General features: G+C 42.4%; 19 non-coding genes and 3 pseudogenes across 19 annotated transcripts; all 22 read left to right on the top strand.

Annotated features, from left to right (window-relative positions):
- The first annotated feature begins 455 nt into the window (after positions 1 to 455).
- On the top strand, positions 456 to 574 carry LOC113758109. Its single transcript, XR_003466569.1, has one exon. It is a non-coding gene; the product is annotated as a 5S ribosomal RNA (ribosomal RNA).
- Positions 575 to 989: 415 nt separating this feature from the next.
- LOC113758112 lies at positions 990 to 1,108 on the top strand. The gene has a single exon (XR_003466571.1). It is a non-coding gene; the product is annotated as a 5S ribosomal RNA (ribosomal RNA).
- Positions 1,109 to 1,522: 414 nt separating this feature from the next.
- LOC113758103 lies at positions 1,523 to 1,641 on the top strand. Its single transcript, XR_003466563.1, has one exon. It is a non-coding gene; the product is annotated as a 5S ribosomal RNA (ribosomal RNA).
- Positions 1,642 to 2,055: 414 nt separating this feature from the next.
- Positions 2,056 to 2,174, top strand: LOC113758104. The gene has a single exon (XR_003466564.1). It is a non-coding gene; the product is annotated as a 5S ribosomal RNA (ribosomal RNA).
- A 413-nt stretch (positions 2,175 to 2,587) lies between these two features.
- LOC113758114 lies at positions 2,588 to 2,706 on the top strand. The gene has a single exon (XR_003466573.1). It is a non-coding gene; the product is annotated as a 5S ribosomal RNA (ribosomal RNA).
- Positions 2,707 to 3,133: 427 nt separating this feature from the next.
- LOC113758111 lies at positions 3,134 to 3,252 on the top strand. Its single transcript, XR_003466570.1, has one exon. It is a non-coding gene; the product is annotated as a 5S ribosomal RNA (ribosomal RNA).
- Positions 3,253 to 3,666: 414 nt separating this feature from the next.
- Positions 3,667 to 3,785, top strand: LOC113758102. The gene has a single exon (XR_003466562.1). It is a non-coding gene; the product is annotated as a 5S ribosomal RNA (ribosomal RNA).
- Positions 3,786 to 4,740: 955 nt separating this feature from the next.
- Positions 4,741 to 4,859, top strand: LOC113758113. The gene has a single exon (XR_003466572.1). It is a non-coding gene; the product is annotated as a 5S ribosomal RNA (ribosomal RNA).
- Positions 4,860 to 5,277: 418 nt separating this feature from the next.
- LOC113758121 lies at positions 5,278 to 5,399 on the top strand (annotated as a pseudogene).
- Positions 5,400 to 5,821: 422 nt separating this feature from the next.
- On the top strand, positions 5,822 to 5,943 carry LOC113758117. The gene has a single exon (XR_003466576.1). It is a non-coding gene; the product is annotated as a 5S ribosomal RNA (ribosomal RNA).
- A 411-nt stretch (positions 5,944 to 6,354) lies between these two features.
- Positions 6,355 to 6,473, top strand: LOC113758124. Its single transcript, XR_003466580.1, has one exon. It is a non-coding gene; the product is annotated as a 5S ribosomal RNA (ribosomal RNA).
- A 418-nt stretch (positions 6,474 to 6,891) lies between these two features.
- On the top strand, positions 6,892 to 7,011 carry LOC113758119 (annotated as a pseudogene).
- A 414-nt stretch (positions 7,012 to 7,425) lies between these two features.
- LOC113758107 lies at positions 7,426 to 7,544 on the top strand. The gene has a single exon (XR_003466567.1). It is a non-coding gene; the product is annotated as a 5S ribosomal RNA (ribosomal RNA).
- Positions 7,545 to 7,957: 413 nt separating this feature from the next.
- On the top strand, positions 7,958 to 8,076 carry LOC113758105. The gene has a single exon (XR_003466565.1). It is a non-coding gene; the product is annotated as a 5S ribosomal RNA (ribosomal RNA).
- A 414-nt stretch (positions 8,077 to 8,490) lies between these two features.
- LOC113758123 lies at positions 8,491 to 8,609 on the top strand. The gene has a single exon (XR_003466579.1). It is a non-coding gene; the product is annotated as a 5S ribosomal RNA (ribosomal RNA).
- A 947-nt stretch (positions 8,610 to 9,556) lies between these two features.
- LOC113758120 lies at positions 9,557 to 9,672 on the top strand (annotated as a pseudogene).
- Positions 9,673 to 10,087: 415 nt separating this feature from the next.
- Positions 10,088 to 10,206, top strand: LOC113758108. Its single transcript, XR_003466568.1, has one exon. It is a non-coding gene; the product is annotated as a 5S ribosomal RNA (ribosomal RNA).
- Positions 10,207 to 10,619: 413 nt separating this feature from the next.
- On the top strand, positions 10,620 to 10,738 carry LOC113758115. The gene has a single exon (XR_003466574.1). It is a non-coding gene; the product is annotated as a 5S ribosomal RNA (ribosomal RNA).
- A 422-nt stretch (positions 10,739 to 11,160) lies between these two features.
- On the top strand, positions 11,161 to 11,279 carry LOC113758118. The gene has a single exon (XR_003466577.1). It is a non-coding gene; the product is annotated as a 5S ribosomal RNA (ribosomal RNA).
- A 428-nt stretch (positions 11,280 to 11,707) lies between these two features.
- On the top strand, positions 11,708 to 11,826 carry LOC113758116. The gene has a single exon (XR_003466575.1). It is a non-coding gene; the product is annotated as a 5S ribosomal RNA (ribosomal RNA).
- Positions 11,827 to 12,791: 965 nt separating this feature from the next.
- LOC113758122 lies at positions 12,792 to 12,910 on the top strand. The gene has a single exon (XR_003466578.1). It is a non-coding gene; the product is annotated as a 5S ribosomal RNA (ribosomal RNA).
- A 414-nt stretch (positions 12,911 to 13,324) lies between these two features.
- LOC113758106 lies at positions 13,325 to 13,443 on the top strand. The gene has a single exon (XR_003466566.1). It is a non-coding gene; the product is annotated as a 5S ribosomal RNA (ribosomal RNA).
- Positions 13,444 to 13,644: the final 201 nt, after the last annotated feature.

Here is a 13,644-nt window from a genome sequence, read left to right as displayed (position 1 = left end):
TACTAGATGGGTGACCCCTGGGAAGTCCTCGTGTTGCTACCCCTCTTTTTTTTGTTTCGAAATCAAATTTCCTATTCGTTCTTTATCCTGTAGTAATTTAGCTCGTCGGAACGATGGTTTATATTTTGCTTCTTGTCGAAGCATGAAGGCGGGTCTGAAGGCGCGAGACAAATCAGGAACGGTAACGGCTCGATCAAACCTCGTAACGTTGCTTAAATATGTCGGCGCAAATGTATCACCGCAAGCGTGAAGGATTGATTTCATGATAATTTAGAGTTGCGGGATGAGGGAAAAAAATAAGGTGCAAATCAATAACAAAAAAAATATAAAGTAAATAAATAAAAGGATAAGAGGAAAATGCTTGTATTGACGCTTAAAAAGAATTTCGGTCTAGAAAAGCCACACTGCTTTTCAGGAATGGGTAGTTTAAAGGAATAAAGCGAAAGGAAAATGGCGGGTGCGATCATACCAGCATTAATGCACCGGATCCCATCAGAACTCCGAAATTAAGCGTGCTTAGGCGAGAGTAGTACTAGGATGGGTGACCCCCTGGGAAGTCCTCGTGTTGCACCCCTCTTTTTTTTGGTTCGAAATCCAAATTTCCTATTCGTTCTTTATCCTGTAGTAATTTAGCTCTGTCGGAACGATTGCTTTGTATTTTGCTTCTTGTCGAAGCATGAAGGCGGGTCTGAAGGCGCGAGACAAATCAGGAACGGTACGGCTCGATCAAAGCCCGGATCGTCGCTCAAATTTGTGGGCGCAAATGTATCACCGCAAGCGTGAAGGATTGATTTCATGATAATTTAGAGTTGCGGGATGAGGGAAAAAAATAGGGTGCAAATCAATAACAAAAAGAAATATAAAGTAAATAAATAAAAGGATAAGAGGAAAATGCTTGAATTGAAGCTTAAAATGAATTTCGGTCTAGAAAAGACACACTGTTTCGCAGCACGGGGTGGTTTAAAAGAATAAAGCGAAAGGAACATGGCGGGTGCGATCATACCAGCACTAATGCACCGGATCCCATCAGAACTCCGAAATTAAGCGTGCTTGGGCGAGAGTAGTACTAGGATGGGTGACCCCCTGGAAAGTCCTCGAGTTGCACCCCTCTCTTTTTTGTTTCGAAATCGAAATTTCCTATTCGTTCTTTATCCTGTAGTAATTTAGCTCCGTCGGAACGATTGCTTTATATTTTGCTTCTTGTCGAAGCATGAAGGCGGGTCTGAAGGCGCGAGACAAATCAGGAACGGTACGGTTCGATCAAAGCCCGGATCGTCGCTCAAATTTGTGGGCGCAAATGTATCACCGCAAGCGTGAAGGATTGATTTCATGATAATTTAGAGTTGCGGGATGAGGGAAAAAAATAAGGTGCATATCAATAACAAAAAAAATATAAAGTAAATAAATAAAAGGATAAGAGGAAAATGCATGAATCGAAGCTTAAAATGAATTTCGGTCCAGAAAAGCCACACTGTTTCGCAGCACGGGGTGGTTTAAAAGAATAAAGCGAATGGAACATGGCGGGTGCGATCATACCAGCACTAATGCACCGGATCCCATCAGAACTCCGAAGTTAAGCGTGTTTGGGCGAGAATAGTACTAGGATGGGTGACCCCCTGGGAAGTCCTCGTGTTGCACCCCTCTCTTTTTTGTTTCGAAATCCAAATTTCCTATTCGTTCTTTATCCTGTAGTAATTTAGCTCCGTCGGAACGATTGCTTTATATTTTGCTTCTTGTCGAAGCATGAAGGCGGGTCTGAAGGCGCGAGACAAATCAGGAACGGTACGGCTCGATCAAAGCCCGGATCGTCGCTCAAATTTGTCGGCGCAAATGTATCACCGCAAGCGTGAAGGATTGATTTCATGATAATTTAGAGTTGCGGGACGAGGGAAAAAAATAAGGTTCAAATCAATAACAAAAAAAATATAAAGTAAATAAATAAAAGGATAAGAGGAAAATGCTTGTATTGACGCTTAAAAAGAATTTCGGTCTAGAAAAGCCACACTGCTTTTCAGGACTGGGTAGTTTAAAGGAATAAAGCGAAAGGAAAATGGCGGGTGCGATCATACCAGCATTAATGCACCGGATCCCATCAGAACTCCGAAGTTAAGCGTGCTTAGGCGAGAGTAGTACTAGGATGGGTGACCCCCTGGGAAGTCCTCGTGTTGCACCCCTCTTTTTTTTGTTTCGAAATCCAAATTTCCTATTCGTTCTTTATCCTGTAGTAATTTAGCTCCGTCGGAACGATTGCTTTATATTTTGCTTCTTGTCGAAGCATGAGGCGGGTCTGAAGGCGCGAGACAAATCAGGAACGGTATTGCTCGATCAAAGCCCGGATCGTCGCTCAAATTTGTCGGCGCAAATGTATCACCGCAAGCGTGAAGAATTGATTTCATGATAATTTAGAGTTGCGGGATGAGGGAAAAAATAGGGTGCAAATCAATAACAAAAAGAAATATAAAGTAAATAAATAAAAGGATAAGAGGAAAATGCTTGAATTGACGCTTAAAATTAATTTCGGTCTAGAAAAGCCACACTGCTTCGCAGGACGGGGTATTTTAAAAGAATTAAGCGAAAGGAACATGGCGGGTGCGATCATACCAGCACTAATGCACCGGATCCCATCAGAACTCCGAAGTTAAGAGTGCTTGGGCGAGAGTAGTACTAGGACGGGTGACCCCCTGGGAAGTCCTCGTGTTGCACTCTCATTTTTGTTTCGAAATCCAAATTTCCTATTCGTTCTTTATCCTGTAGTAATTTAGCTCCGTCGGAACGATTGCTTTTATATTTTGCTTTTGTCGAAGCAATGAAGGCGGGTCTGAAGGCGCGAGAACAACGGAATCAGGAACGGTAATTTGCTCGACAAAGCCCGGATCGTCGCTCAAAATTTTGTCGGGCCGCAAATGAATACCGCAAGCCGCGCGCACGCAATTGATTTCATGAATAATTTAGAGTTGCCCGGGATGAGGGAAAAAAATAGGGTGCAAAATCAAATAAAAAAGAAATATAAAATAAATAAATGAAAGGATAAGAGGAAAATGCTTGAATTGACGCTTAAAATAATTTCGGTCTTGAAGCCACACTGCTTCGCAGGACGGGGTATTTTTAAAAGATAAAGCGAAAGAAAAATGGCGGGTGCGATCATACCAGCATTAATGCACCGGATCCCATCAGAACTCCGAAGTTCAGCGTGCTTAGGCGAGAGTAGTACTAGGATGGGTGACCCCCTGGGAAGTCCTCGTGTTGCACCCCTCTTTTTTTTGTTTCGAAATCCAAATTTCCTATTCGTTCTTTATCCTGTAGTAATTTAGCTCCGTCGGAACGATTGCTTTATATTTTGCTTCTTGTCGAAGCATGAAGCGGGTCTGAAGGCGCGAGACAAATCAGGAACGGTATTGCTCGATCAAAGCCCGGATCGTCGCTCAAATTTGTCGGCGCAAATGTATCACCGCAAGCGTGAAGAATTGATTTCATGATAATTTAGAGTTGCGGGATGAGAGAAAAAAATAGGGTGCAAATCAATAACAAAAAGAAATATAAAGTAAATAAATAAAAGGATAAGAGGAAAATGCTTGAATTGACGCTTAAAATTAATTTCGTTCTAGAAAAGCCACACTGCTTCGCAGGACGGGGTATTTTAAAAGAATAAAGCGAAAGGAACATGGCGGGTGCGATCATACCAGCACTAATGCACCGGATCCCATCAGAACTCCGAAGTTAAGCGTGCTTGGGCGAGAGTAGTACTAGGATGGGTGACCCCCTGGGAAGTCCTCGTGTTGCACCCCTATTTTTTTTGTTTCGAAATCCAAATTTCCTATTCGTTCTTTATCCTGTAGTAATTTAGCTCCGTCGGAACGATTGCTTTATATTTTGCTTCTTGTCGAAACATGAAGGCGGGTCTGAAGGCGCGAGACAAATCAGGAACGGTATTGCTCGATCAATGCCCGGATCGTCGCTCAAATTTGTCGGCGCAAATATATCACCGCAAGCGTGAAGGATTGATTTCATGATAATTTAGAGTTGCGGGATGAGGGAAAAAACAGGGTGCAAATCAATAACAAAAAGAAATATAAAGTAAATAAATAAAAGGATAAGAGAAAATGTTTGAATTGACGCTTAAAATGAATTTCGGTCTAGTAAAAGCCACACTGCTTCGCAGTGAGCGGGGTAGTTTAAAAGAAATAAAAGCGAAAGGAACCATGGAGGGTGCGATCAATACCAAGCACTAAGTGCACCGGATCCATCAGAACTCCGAAGTTAAGCGTGCTTGGGCAGAGAGTAGTACTAGGATGGGTGACCCTGGGAAGTGCTCGGTTTTCACCCTCTCTTTTTGTTTCGAAATCCAAAAAATTTCCTATTCGTTCTTTATCCTGTAGTAATTTAGCTCCGTCGGAACGATTACTTTATATTTTGCTTCTTGTCGAAGCATGAAGGCGGGTCTGAAGGCGCGAGACAAATCAGGAACGGTACGGCTCGATCAATGCCCGGATCGTCGCTCAAATTTGTCGGCGCAAATGAATCACCGCAAGCGTGAAGAATTGATTTCATGATAATTTAGAGTTGCGGGATGAGGGAAAAAAATAGGGTGCAAATCAATAACAAAAAGAAATATAAAGTAAATAAATAAAAGGATAAGAGGAAAATGCTTGAATTGACGCTTAAAATTAATTTCGGTCTAGAAAAGCCACACTGCTTTTCAGGACTGGGTAGTTTAAAGGAATAAAGCGAAAGGAAAATGGCGGGTGCGATCATACCAGCTTTAATGCACCGGATCCCATCAGAACTCCGAAGTTAAGCGTGCTTAGGCGAGAGTAGTATTAGGATGGGTGACCCCCTGGGAAGTCCTCGTGTTGCACCCCTCTTTTTTTTGTTTCGAAATCCAAATTTCCTATTCGTTCTTTATCCTGTAGTGATTTAGCTCCGTCGGAACGATTGCTTTATATTTTGCTTCTTGTCGAAGCATGAAGGCGGGTCTGAAGGCGCGAGACAAATCAGGAACGGTACGGATCGATCAAAGCCCGGATCGTCGCTCAAATTTGTCGGCGCAAATGTATCACCGCAAGCGTGAAGGATTGATTTCATGATAATTTAGAGTTGCGGGATGAGGGAAAAAAATAAGGTGCATCTAATAACAAAAAAAATATAAAGTAAATAAATAAAAGGATAAGAGGAAAATTCTTGATATTGACAGCTTAAAATGAATTTCGGTCTAGAAAGCCAAACACTGCTTTTCAGGAACTGGGTAGTTTAAAGGAAATAAAGCGAAAGGAAAATGGCGGTGCCGATCGATTACCAGCATTAATGCCACCGGATCCCATCAGAACTCCGAAGTTAAGCGTGCTTAGGCGAGAGGTAGTACTAGGATGGTGACCCCCTGGGAAGTCCTCGTGTTGGCAGCCCCTCTTTTTTTTGTTTCGAAATCCAAATTTTCCTATTCGTTTCTTTTATCCTGTAGTAATTTTAGCTCCGTCGGGAACGATTTGCTTTTATATTTGCTTCTTGTCGAAGCATGAAGGCGGGTCTGAAGGCGCGAGACAAATCAGGAACGGTATTGCTCGATCAAAGCCCGGATCGTCGCTCAAATTTGTCGGCGCAAATGTATCACCGCAAGCGTGAAGAATTGATTTCATGATAATTTAGAGTTGCGGGATGAGGGAAAAAATAGGGTGCAAATCAATAACAAAAAGAAATATAAAGTAAATAAATAAAAGGATAAGAGGAAAATGCTTGAATTGACGCTTAAAATTAATTTCGGTCTAGAAAAGCCACACTGCTTCGCAGGACGGGGTATTTTAAAAGAATAAAGCGAAAGGAACAGGGCGGGTGCGATCATACCAGCACTAATGCACCGGATCCCATCAGAACTCGCGAAGTTAAGCGTGCTTGGGCGAGAGTAGTAACTAGGATGAGGTGACCCCATGGGAAGTCCTCGTGTTGCACTCTCATTTTTGTTTCGAAATCCAAATTTCCTATTCGTTCTTTATCCTGTAGTAATTTAGCTCCGTCGGAACGATTGCTTTATATTTTGCTTCTTGTCGAAGCATGAAGGCGGGTCTGAAGGCGCGAGACAAATCAGGAACGGTACGGTTCGATCAAAGCCCGGATCGTCGCTCAAATTTTTGGGCGCAAATGTATCACCGCAAGCGTGAAGGATTGATTTCATGATAATTTAGAGTTGCGGGATGAGGGAAAAAAATAAGGTGCATATCAATAACAAAAAAAATATAAAGTAAATAAATAAAAGGATAAGAGGAAAATGCATGAATCGAAGCTTAAAATGAATTTCGGTCCAGAAAAGCCACACTGTTTCGCAGCACGGGGTGGTTTTAAAGAATAAAGCGAATGGAACATGGCGGGTGCGATCATACCAGCACTAATGCACCGGATCCCATCAGAACTCCGAAGTTAAGCGTGTTTGGGCGAGAATAGTACTAGGATGGGTGACCCCCTGGGAAGTCCTCGTGTTGCACCCCTCTCTTTTTTGTTTCGAAATCCAAATTTCCTATTCGTTCTTTATCCTGTAGTAATTTAGCTCCGTCGGAACGATTGCTTTATATTTTGCTTCTTGTCGAAACATGAAGGCGGGTCTGAAGGCGCGAGACAAATCAGGAACGGTATTGCTCGATCAATGCCCGGATCGTCGCTCAAATTTGTCGGCGCAAATATATCACCGCAAGCGTGAAAGATTGATTTCATGATAATTTAGAGTTGCGGGATGAGGGAAAAAACAGGGTGCAAATCAATAACAAAAAGAAATATAAAGTAAATAAATGAAAGGATAAGAGGAAAATGCTTGAATTGACGTTAAAATGAAGTTTCGTCTCTAGAAAAAAGCCACACTGCTCGAGGACTGGGGTAGGTTTAAAGGAATAAATGCGAAAGGAAAAATGCGGGTGCGATACATACCAGCATTAATCCACCGGATCCCATCAGAACTCCGAAGTTAAGCGTGCTTAGGCGAGAGTAGTAACTAGAATGGGTGACCCCCTGGAAGTCCTCGTGTTGCACCCCTCTTTTTTTGTTTCGAATCGAAAATTTCCATATCGTTCTTTATCCTGTGTAATTTAGCTCGCGTCGGGAACGAATGCTTTATATTTTGCTCCTTGTCGAAGCATGAAGGCGGGTCTGAAGGCGCGAGACAAATCAGGAACGGTATTGCTCGATCAAAGCCCGGATCGTCGCTCAAATTTGTCGGCGCAAATGTATCACCGCAAGCGTGAAGGATTGATTTCATGATAATTTAGAGTTGCGGGATGAGGGAAAAAAATAAGGTGCAAATCAATAACAAAAAAAATATAAAGTAAATATATAAAAGGATAAGAGGAAAATGCTTGTATTGACGCTTAAAATGAATTTCGGTCTAGAAAAGCCACACTGCTTTTCAGGACTGGGTAGTTTAAAGGAATAAAGCGAAAGGAAAATGGCGGGTGTGATCATACCAGCATTAATGCACCGGATCCCATCAGAACTCCGAAGTTAAGCGTGCTTAGGCGAGAGTAGTACTAGGATGGGTGACCCCCTGGGAAGTCCTCGTGTTGCACCCCTCTTTTTTTTGTTTCGAAATCCAAATTTCCTATTCGTTCTTTATCATGTAGTAATTTAGCTCCGTCGGAACGATTGCTTTATATTTTGCTTCTTGTCGAAGCATGAAGCGGGTCTGAAGGCGCGAGACAAATCAGGAACGGTATTGCTCGATCAAAGCCCGGATCGTCGCTCAAATTTGTCGGCGCAAATGTATCACCGCAAGCGTGAAGGATTGATTTCATGATAATTTAGAGTTGCGGGATGAGGGAAAAAAATAAGGTGCAAATCAATAACAAAAAAAATATAAAGTAAATAAATAAAAGGATAAGAGGAAAATGCTTGTATTGACGCTTAAAAAGAATTTCGGTCTAGAAAAGCCACACTGCTTTTCAGGACTGGGTAGTTTAAAGGAATAAAGCGAAAGGAAAATGGCGGGTGCGATCATACCAGCATTAATGCACCGGATCCCATCAGAACTCCGAAGTTAAGCGTGCTTAGGCGAGAGTAGTACTAGGATGGGTGACCCCCTGAGAAGTCCTCGTGTTGCACCCCTCTTTTTTTTGTTTCGAAATCCAAATTTCCTATTCGTTCTTTATCCTGTAGTAATTTAGCTCCGTCGGAACGATTGCTTTGTATTTTGCTTCTTGTCGAAGCATGAAGGCGGGTCTGAAGGCGCGAGACAAATCAGGAACGGTACGGTTCTATCAAAGCCCGGATCGTCGCTCAAATTTGTGGGCGCAAATGTATCACCGCAAGCGTGAAGAATTGATTTCATGATAATTTAGAGTTGCGGAATGAGGGAAAAAAATAAGGTGCATATCAATAACAAAAAAAATGTAAATTAAATAAATAAAAGGATAAGAGGAAAATGCTTGAATCGAAGCTTAAAATGAATTTCGGTCTAGAAAAGCCACACTGTTTCGCAGCACGGGGTGGTTTAAAAGAATAAAGCGAAAGGAACATGGCGGGTGCGATCATACCAGCACTAATGCACCGGATCCCATCAGAACTCCGAAGTTAAGCGTGTTTGGGCGAGAATAGTACTAGGATGGGTGACCCCCTGGGAAGTCCTCGTGTTGCACCCCTCTCTTTTTTGTTTCGAAATCGAAATTTCCTATTCGTTCTTTATCCTGTAGTAATTTAGCTCCGTCGGAAACGATCTGCTTTATATTTGCTTCTTGTCGAAGCGATGAAGGCGGGTCTGAAGCGCGAGACAAATCAGTAAAAAAACCGGTACGCTCGATCAAAGGCCCGGATCGTCGCTCAAATTTGGGGCGCAAATTGTATCACCGCAAGCGTGAAGGATTGATTTCATGATTATTTAGTAGTTCGGATGAGGGAAAAAAACAGGTGCCAAATCAAGAACAAAATAAAACATTAAATAAATAAATAAAAGGATAAGAGAAAAATGCTGAATTGACGTTTAAAATGAATTCGGGTCTAGAAAAGCCCACTGCTTCGCAGGACTGGGTAGTTTAAAGACATAAAGCGAAAGGGAAAATGGCGGGTCGACATACCAGCATTAATGCCCGGATCCCATCAGAACTCCGAGTTTAAGCGTGCCTTAGGCGAGAGTAGTACTAAATGGGTGACCCCCTGGGAAGTCCTCGTGTGCAACCCCTCTTTTTTTTGTTTCGAAATCGAAATTCCTATTCGTCTTTATCCTGTAGTAATTTAGCTCCGTCGAAGATTGCTTTATATTTTGCTCCCTGTCAAGCATGAAGGCGGTCTGAAGCGCGAGACAAATCAGGAAACGTATTGCTCGATCAAGCCCGGAATCGTCGCTCAAATTTGGTCGGCCGCAAATGTAATCACCGCAAGCGTGAAGGCATTATTTCATGATAATTTAGAGTTGCGGGATGAGGAAAAAAAACAGGGTGCAAATCAATAACAAAAAAAAATATAAAGTAAATAAATAAAAGGATAAGAGGAAAATGCTTGAATTGACGCTTAAAATGAATTTCGGTCTAGAAAAGCCACACTGCTTCGCAGGACGGGGTAGTTTAAAAGAATAAAGCGAAAGGAACATGGCGGGTGCGATCATACCAGCACTAATGCAACGGATCCCATCAGAACTCCGAAGTAACGTGCTGCGGCGAGAGTAGTACTAGGAGGGTGACCCCCTGGGAAGTCCTCGTGTTTTACCCCTCTCTTTTTTGTTTCGAAATCGAAATTTCCTATTCGTTCTTTATCCTGTAGTAATTTAGCTCCGTCGGAACGATTGCTTTATATTTTGCTTCTTGTCGAAGCATGAAGGCGGGTCTGAAGGCGCGAGACAAATCAGTAACGGTACGGCTCGATCAAAGCCCGGATCGTCGCTCAAATTTGTGGGCGCAAATGTATCACCGCAAGCGTGAAGGATTGATTTCATGATAATTTAGAGTTGCGGGATGAGGGAAAAAAACAGGGTGCAAATCAAGAACAAAAAAAAACATAAAGTAAATAAATAAAAGGATAAGAGAAAAATGCTTGAATTGACGTTTAAAATGAATTTCGGTCTAGAAAAGCCACACTGCTTCGCAGGACTGGGTAGTTTAAAGTAATAAAGCGAAAGGAAAATGGCGGGTGCGATCATACCAGCATTAATGCACCGGATCCCATCAGAACTCCGAAGTTAAGCGTGCTTAGGCGAGAGTAGTACTAGAATGGGTGACCCCCTGGGAAGTCCTCGTGTTGCACCCTCTTTTTTTTGTTTCGAAATCCAAATTTTCTATTCGTTCTTTATCCTGTAGTAATTTAGCTCCGTCGGAACGATTGCTTTATATTTTGCTTCTTGTCGAAGCATGAAGGCGGGTCTGAAGGCGCGAGACAAATCAGGAACGGTACGGTTCTATCAAAGCCCGGATCCTCGCTCAAATTTGTGGGCGCAAATGTATCACCGCAAGCGTGAAGGATTGATTTCATGATAATTTAGAGTTGCGGAATGAGGGAAAAAAATAAGGTGCATATCAATAACAAAAAAAATGTAAATTAAATAAATAAAAGGATAAGAGGAAAATGCTTGAATCGAAGCTTAAAATGAATTTCGGTCAAGAAAAGCCACACTGTTTCGCAGCACGGGGTGGTTTAAAAGAATAAAGCGAAAGGAACATGGCGGGTGCGATCATACCAGCACTAATGCACCGGATCCCATCAGAACTCCGAAGTTAAGCGTGTTTGGGCGAGAATAGTACTAGGATGGGTGACCCCCTGGGAAGTCCTCGTGTTTTACCCCTCTCTTTTTTGTTTCGAAATCGAAATTTCCTATTCGTTCTTTATCCTGTAGTAATTTAGCTCCGTCGGAACGATTGCTTTATATTTTGCTTCTTGTCGAAGCATGAAGGCGGGTCTGAAGGCGCGAGACAAATCAGTAACGGTACGGCTCGATCAAAGCCCGGATCGTCGCTCATTTAGTCGCCGCCCAATATATCACGCAAGCCGTGAAGGATTGATTTCATGATAATATTAGAGTTTGCTGGGATGAGGCCGAAAAAAATAAGGTTGCAAATCAATAACAAAAAAAATAATATAAAAAGTAAATAAATAAAAGATAAGAGGAAAAAATGCTTGTATGACGCTTAAAATGAATTCGCTCTAGAAAAGCCACACTGCTTCGCAGACTGGGTAGTTTAAAGGAATAAAGCGAAGGAAAATGGCGGGTGTGATGATACCAGCATTATGCCACCGGATCCTAATCAGAACTCCGAAGTTAAGCGTGCTTAGGCGAGAGTAGTACTAGGATGGGTGACCCCTGGGAAGTCCTCGTGTTGCACCCCTCTTTTTTTTGTTTCGAAATCCAAATTTCCTATTCGTTCTTTATCCTGTAGTAATTTAGCTCCGTCGGAACGATTGCTTTATATTGCTTCCTTGGCGAAGCATGAAGGCGGGTCGAAGGCGCGAGACAAATCAGTAACGGTACGGCTCGATCAAAGGCCCGCGATCGTCGCTCAAATTTGTGGGCGCAAATTATCACCGCAAGCGTGAAGCGATTGATTTCATGATTAATTTAGAGTTGCGGGATGAGGGAAAAAATAAGGTATGCAAATCAATAACAAAAAAAATTATAAAGTAAATAAATAAAAGGATAAGAGGAAACATACTATTGTATTGACGCGTTACAATGAATTTCGCGTTCTAGAAAAAGGCGCCACACTGCTTTTCAGGGACTGGGTAGTTTAAAGGAATAAAGCGAAAGGAAAATGGTGGGTGTGATCATACCAGCATTAATGCACCGGATCCCATCAGAACTCCGAAGTTAAGCGTGCTTTGGCTAGAGTAGTACTAGGATGGGTGACCCCCTGGGAAGTCCTCGTGTTGCACCCCTCTTTTTTTTGTTTCGAAATCCAAATTTCCTATTCGTTCTTTATCCTGTAGTAATTTAGCTCCGTCGGAACGATTGCTTTATATTTTGCTTCTTGTCGAAGCATGAAGCGGGTCTGAAGGCGCGAGACAAATCAGGAACGGTATTGCTCGATCAAAGCCCGGATCGTCGCTCAAATTTGTCGGCGCAAATGTATCACCGCAAGCGTGAAGAATTGATTTCATGATAATTTAGAGTTGCGGGATGAGGGAAAAAATAGGGTGCAAATCAATAACAAAAAGAAATATAAAGTAAATAAATAAAAGGATAAGAGGAAAATGCTTGAATTGACGCTTAAAATTAATTTCGGTCTAGAAAAGCCACACTGCTTCGCAGGACGGGGTATTTTAAAAGAATAAAGCGAAAGGAACATTGCGCGGTGCGATCATACCAGCACTAATGCACCGGATCCCATCAGAACCGCACAGCTTAAGCGTTGCTTGGGCGCAGAGATAGTACTATGGATGCGGTGGACCCCCTGGAAGTCCTCGTGGTCTGCACTTCTCATTTTTGTTTCGAAATCCAAAATTTCCTATTCGTTCTTTATCCTGTAGGTAATTAGCTCCGGTTCGGAACGATTGCTTTATATTGTGTGCTTCTTGTCGAAGCATGAAGACGCGGTCTGAAGGCGCGAGACAAATTCTAGGGGAACGCGTACGCGGTTCTATCAAAGGCCCGGATCGTCGCTCAAAAATTTGTAGGGCGGCAATGTATCACGGGCAAGCGTGAGAATGAATTTCATGATAATTAGAAGTTGCGGACATGATGGGAAAAATAGGATGCATATCAAATACAAAAAATAGTAATTAATAAAATAAGGATAAAGAAAATGCTTGAATTCGAAGCTTAAAATGAATTTCGGTCTAGAAAAGCCACACTGTTTCGCAGCACGGGGTGGTTTAAAAGAATAAAGCGAAAGGAACATGGCGGGTGCGATCATACCAGCACTAATGCACCGGATCCCATCAGAACTCCGAAGTTAAGCGTGTTTGGGCGAGAATAGTACTAGGATGGGTGACCCCCTGGGAAGTCCTCGTGTTGCACCCCTCTCTTTTTTGTTTCGAAATCCAAGTTTCCTATTCGTTCTTTATCCTGTAGTAATTTAGCTCCGTCGGAACGATTGCTTTATATTTTGCTTCTTGTCGAAGCATGAAGGCGGGTCTGAAGGCGCGAGACAAATCAGTAACGGTACGGCTCGAACAAAGCCCGGATCGTCGCTCAAATTTGTGGGCGCAAATGTATCACCGCAAGCGTGAAGGATTGATTTCATGATAATTTAGAGTTGCGGGATGAGGGAAAAAAATAAGGTGCAAATCAATAACAAAAAAAATATAAAGTAAATAAATAAAAGGATAAGAGAAAAATGCTTGTATTGACGCTTAAAATGAATTTCGGTCTAGAAAAGCCATACTGCTTTTCAGGACTGGGTAGTTTAAAGGAATAAAGCGAAAGGAAAATGGCGGGTGTGATCATACCAGCATTAATGCACCGGATCCCATCAGAACTCCGAAGTTAAGCGTGCTTAGGCGAGAGTAGTACTAGGATGGGTGACCCCCTGGGAAGTCCTCGTGTTGCACCCCTCTTTTTTTTGTTTCGAAATCCAAATTTCCTATTCGTTCTTTATCATGTAGTAATTTAGCTCCGTCGGAACGATTGCTTTATATTTTGCTTCTTGTCGAAGCATGAAGCGGGTCTGAAGGCGCGAGACAAATCAGGAACGGTATTGCTCGATCAAAGCCCGGATCGTCGCTCAAATTTGTCGGCGCAAATGTATCACCGCA

The sequence above is a fragment of the Coffea eugenioides genome, unplaced genomic scaffold (assembly GCF_003713205.1).
Source record: "Coffea eugenioides isolate CCC68of unplaced genomic scaffold, Ceug_1.0 ScVebR1_367;HRSCAF=1034, whole genome shotgun sequence".
Lineage (NCBI taxonomy): Eukaryota > Viridiplantae > Streptophyta > Magnoliopsida > Gentianales > Rubiaceae > Coffea > Coffea eugenioides.
Note: the sequence above shows the minus strand (reverse complement) of the source record. Positions and strands in the feature narration are given on the sequence as shown.